Here is a 6,000-nt window from a genome sequence, read left to right as displayed (position 1 = left end):
TTCTCTTATCTGTATTGTGTTTTTCTCCTTTCACTGATGCTTTCTCACTCCCTTTTACTGTCTCTACCCTGTGATAATGCCTGCACCCAGGGTGACTATACAGCAGAAACAAATTATTAGATAATTGGAAAGGCAGGTACTTACATTTGAACTACATGCAAAAACACTCTCTTGGGTGACTTAACATAGAGGTTTTCATAACAGAGAGTCTCCAAGCTAAAAATGTCTGTTTCACTAATAATTCATTTTCAAAACAGATAATTAAGCAGTGAGACATTCCAAAGCAATTATTACTGTTCAATAATGCATGGCACAGTGCAGGCGAATTTTGGTGCTAATTTGTTCCTGATAACCTTTCTGATTCTGCAGCCTCTGCTGAATCATCTTTTGTCTTTGTTTTTGTTCAAAATGCCTTTAAAAATGCAGACTTCAGTGCAACATGTGAATCATTTAAGCCCAAGATGAAAATTAGGTTGTAAAGCACAGAGTACACACATATGTTTTATGAAAAGTACATGCTTGTGGTTCAGTTCGAAAGCCTGAGGCTGGTTGGTTTTCTTACCCAGAATGAAACCTAACCCAGCAAGGTTTAATTGGATATCTGTGGGAGGCAGTCCCTGTGTTGAACTTCAGTCTCTCCCTGATTTATTTACATGGGTGAATATATGAATAGAGAAAAGCAGATTGTGATTCCAACCCATTAATGAACTCTTCTGAAAACATAACAGGAAAGTAAAAACATCAAGGGTTTTGTTCTGATTGCTCATGTGTAATTTTCTGAAAGCTGTGAAGGAGAAAAGGCAGTGTTGCTAATTGTTAAACGGGATGTGATCCAAAAGCCAGAGCCAATAGCCACTGGGAAAGGGTATATATTGGGGGTTTGAGGATGTTTTTTATAATCCAGACACAGCTGGGATGCAGGTAGGGCCATTGGTGATGCCATTTCTATATAAAGCTGTCAGTATGAGATGTTTCCAGTTGTTTCTCTTTGCAAGAATCACGTCATTATGTGGCTATTTCTCACCCCTAGGAGACTGGAGGGCTTCAGATCGATACTTCACATAGGCGATTAGTGGATATCAAGGATTAGGGTTTGCAATAATCTAATTCAAAGGTGAAGAAGCAATTGGAAGCAAGTGGCTGCATGGGCTAAAATAACTATATTACATCATTCTTCTAATGTAAAGCATGTATATGCTGAAAGATGGAACAGAAAGAGTTAAGTGCTCATTTCCAGAACTACAGACAATCAGTTTCATAGGATCAAATGTCACTCTGATTAAAATTATTGTCAAAAGATAGAAGAGAAAAGCACTGGTTTATAAGCCTGCTTGTTAAACATTTTTATTCTGTCCCTGTAACTTGCATTTCAATATAGGCATCACAGTAGGTTAAATCCCTTTGCCAGGCCTTGCAGGCTCTTCAGTGTAAACATCACTGGAGATCAGCCCTGCCCTGCCCCACCATGTGAAGATCATCCAATGTTTTTGCCATGGATGAGTGCGCTGTGATTGTGTCAGGTGCACTGATTCTGACAGCAGGTGCATCTGGAGAGAAAGCAAGAAATGTATTTAAGTTCTCATCTTCTCATCTGATTTTCTATAGGACAAAAAAAGCATTTTGGAAATTGAATAATGTCTTCTGCATGATATGTCATCTTGCAGGTTTCCTGCAACAGGAAAAGTGTGTGGAAAAAAGGACCTAGAATGGTAAGTGTTAATGTCAACAAAAGGCATTTACCCAAACACCTGGAATTACTCCAAAACAGCTATAATCTTTTAGAGGGGGGAAAACATAATTCTCTCAATGAATGCTATTGATTCCTCATGTAAAAAGAGAACCTTGAGCCAAACTTGTAATTGTTAATGTAAAACATAAATGTCAAACTGATAGAAACTCAGGCTCATTCCACTGAGACTCCAGAGCACTGTGAACACTCAGCTGACAGCTGAAGAAGGGACACAGACTACCAGTGCTGCTACAGAATGTAATTGAGAGTGAACACGGCAGGCTCCAGAGCCAAGGGGCATGATATGCCACTAGGGCTGACAAGCAGCACTCCTGGATAAATATATTCCTGGAGATCTTACAGATGAACCCTGAGCTGATCCCTTACATTGGCAGTATCCACAAACCCCTCGTATCTCTACCAGGTATGTAACCACAACAGCTCTGTGGAACTGTAAAGTAAAAAAAGTGATAAAAAAAAAAAGTATTTCTTTTTTTTTTTTTTTAAACAGGGAAATGCAATATTGTGAGAAGCTTTTAACTAGTGTCAGGTTAAAAGCATGTCCTGAAGATGTGCACTTGCAGCTCTGTGGGCTATGGCAATACACTGCCATGAAAACGATGGCAGCTGTGCCTCTAGACCCTCCAGCACTTCCATTTTAGCATCTGGCCCGAAGCATTAAATAAAAACATGGTACAGTAGATTTTTTTTTTCTTTTACTTCCAGTTTATTTATTTTTGTTTCATTAAAATGTTATCATATATTTAATGTTGTTATATATTTAATACTCTGAACATGCTCTAAAGTTGAAGGCTATAGCTTTCATGCTTTTGCATCTTCCTTGTGATAGTAAGTTAAAAATGGTCATGGCCTAGATTTTCAAATGTCTGACTGTAATGATTTCAGTTTCAGCAAGGAACATAATAGAGTCCAACAAATCCGCTGCAGCAGTGATGCCTCTGTCCAGTATGAGAAACCTAAGTTGTTAGTGAATGCTCCTAAGAGGTTTTGGGCTGTAAAATATATCTTTATTCATCTTACCTCAGTTTACCGTACAAATAATTTTGACAAGTATTTTCCAAGTTTCTGGTGGGCTACTACCATAAAATGAAATTAATAGTATCAATTCTACTATCTCTTGCTAGACTATAAATCAATCTGTCTCTAATGTGCTTTGTAGAGTTACCTTGGATACAGAATCTGGCCTGTTGTCCCTGGTGGAAAGTAACATCTTAATTGGAATGGTTTAGTGGGTATAATTACTTCAAGATCTCCACTGACATTTCATAGGGCATTTCAGTTATTTAATAGTAGTAAACTCATAGCTGAGTCTCTGTGCCACCCTCTGCGCAAGTCCGTGTTAAAGAAATTCCAGAGCACAAATGCCTTTCATTTAAAAAACACCTTGTCAGCTAGTCTAGCTGTGTGCTTCATTACCAGTAGTAAGGGGGTTTGGATTTTGCCAGCTTGTGGAGAGGAGATGACAGTAGTTCAAATAAGCAACAAAAACAAACTAGCGAGCGGCAACCTGCAAATGAAGGTGAGTCAGTGTTGTTGTGTTGCATTCATCCACAGCTGCTTATTAGATACTGCCACTTTGTCTTCATGGAAACAAAAGACTTGATTTTAGAGCAGAGGCTGCTGTGCAGCGTGGGAAGGCTGATAAGCGCTGAGGAGGAACTGGTCCTGCCCAGTCCCAGCGAGGGGAGGCTGGGAGACTGCAGGGAGGTCTGGTGTCCCTGGTGCTGGGAGCAGAAGGTCTCCGTGCTGCTGGAGCACTGGCCTTGGTCACGGAGTCAGGAGCCCGGCTGCAGAGCTCCCCCAGGCAGCAGCCAGAGAGCAAGGCTGTTTACTTCTCCAACAGAATCCAGTTATCCTTTTTAATTTGCATGCAGAATTAATTACCCGTCCTTCCACACAGATGGCTTCAGAATAAAAATACAGTACTCGGCTCTCATTTAAAACTCCTTTTATACTAAAGCAGTGGCTGGCAAGACCCCATATAACAAACCTTGACAGTCAAATAATATCAGCTAAGGCTCCAGCTAGAGAAGCTGAATTGGAAAAATTGATCTTGAAACTGTCCTCCAAAAGCTACATCTCAAGGTTACAGCCAGCCTGTGTATATGGAACAGAACAGGGGGGCATGAAACCCAGCTCCCTGGGGTATGATCTTCTGTCATGCTCATAAACAGGCAGAGAAATGGATGAATAAGCCACACTATTTTACATTTAAATATATGAAAACACACTTTTTTGCTTAAGACATTTCACCTCATTCTTCATTTCATCAGTTTCTAGTTTCATATTACAGAATAGATCACTGGATTTTTTTGTTAAAGAGTCCATGATATTTCATTAAAATATTGGCAGTGTGAGGCTCTGACTTTCTTACAAAACTAAATGTATTTTATATAACCTACCAAGTGTACTGACTTTGCTGCTTTTGCCCTTACCACTAACCTTAGCACATAAAGGCTGTAAAGTGTTTGAAGTGTACAGCAGACATTCACTAGCTTCAGAGATGGTCTGCCTTTACTTGAAGAAATCACAGGAGAATCATTCAGACATATTGCCCTTCAACATTAATGGCACCTTCCCTCTTTGTACACTGTAAAAAAATCAATTTGGTCACTTGAGGGATGGGAAGTCATTTCTATTCACTCAAGTTATTTATGGATTTAAAACCCTCATGCCCTAATGGAAGAACATTCCTACCATTATTAGCATTACAGAAACACAGGCACTGGAAGAGAGTACTAGGCACTTTATTCATATCTTTCTTACAATGAAGAAACATGAGTGAACCCTTGATTTGAGTCTTTGTACCTAAAAAGGCAGTTGGCTTTGACAAGTGGAGAAGAGACACCTTTTTAATCTCACAACTAACAGCTCTATTTTTTTATGAGAAGAAATTTAATCTCTGCTTTGTGTCTAATTATTAATTTTTGCAATTTACCTCTCCTTGAACAATGCCCAGTCATGACAACTTTTATCATTAGTTAATTTTTAAAGAGTTCTGAAAATATTGTCTTCACTGAAGGAGAAAAGTATTTCTTCTAAAACAAACTCTTACGTGAACCATACAACAAACACTTGGGAACATTTCAACTAGTCCTACATATTATTAAAGCAATTGTGAGCTTGTCTCTTTTAACCTATTCTTAGAAGCCACCTAACAGAAGCCTGTTAAGTTTTAACATCTTCCAATTCCAGCATATACTGAGGAAGGACAGAAGCCTAAGCTTTAGAACAGCAGATTTAGGCTAAGATACAATGTGGACAAAATAGTTAAAGCATGAAAATCTACAGTGTCTGGGAGAGATATATGAGCCAAGGGAAAGAGATGAGAGAAGAAATTAATTTTCAAATGGCAAAAAAAGAAAAGAAATTAAAAGGGGCAGAGATTTACAAGAAATCTGTTCCAAATGGCAGAAACTGTGAAGAAGAAAGCTTTTGCCTTGACAATTGTGAGCTTTTTTGGTGGGACAGAAACAAGTCAGTTCAAAGTTAAGAAAGAACCTAGAGAGAGGAAGAGAAAGAAGACAAAAATAGATGACATAACTTGATGAGGGCATATTGAAAAATACAATAAACTTCCTGTGACAGCAAGGATTTATTCACATGCAGCTTTGCAATAACCCTGGGAGTAAGAGATGGAGGGAAGGATAATGATTCAGCATAGAAAGAGTTTAGATGGCTGTGTAAAAGAAAAGTGGCATCACCAACTGCAGGAGAATACGTGACAAAGAGCAGCGTTTTGCCCATCCTGCACACCCACTGAGAAGTTTCAGACATTGAGTATCCCAGATCAGATTCCCATAGGAAACAAGCCATGACTTGATGCCTGAATGACTCCATGTGTACCTGACTTGGAGCAATACCGACAGGTTTAGTCCAGGAGCAGTGCCCAGACCCCAGAGTGCCATTGCAACAACCCCATCTCAAGAATTTCTTCTTAGGAAGAATTATCCTCCCCCCTGTAAAGAGGAAAAGCTGTGGCTGATAACGTTGCAGAGCTCCACAAAGGGCTTCCACATCACAAAGGAACACAAGCCACAGGACTTTTTCCTAGATTTAATACTTACATGACAAATATCTGGGCTGCACATAACTTCTATCTGCTGCCTCTGATCACGGGACTTGCCTCTTAACTCCTTCTAGCTCCCTTGTGGCTCCAGTTCAAAGTTTTTCCAAGCTTTGCAAAGGCAAAGACAGAGAGAGAAAGCCAGTGTGCATACCTCATCAGTACAGACTATTCTCTCTGCTAT

The sequence above is a fragment of the Corvus moneduloides genome, chromosome 2, assembly GCF_009650955.1.
Source record: "Corvus moneduloides isolate bCorMon1 chromosome 2, bCorMon1.pri, whole genome shotgun sequence".
NCBI classification, from domain to species: Eukaryota; Metazoa; Chordata; class Aves; order Passeriformes; family Corvidae; genus Corvus; species Corvus moneduloides.
This window is presented reverse-complemented; position numbering follows the sequence as displayed.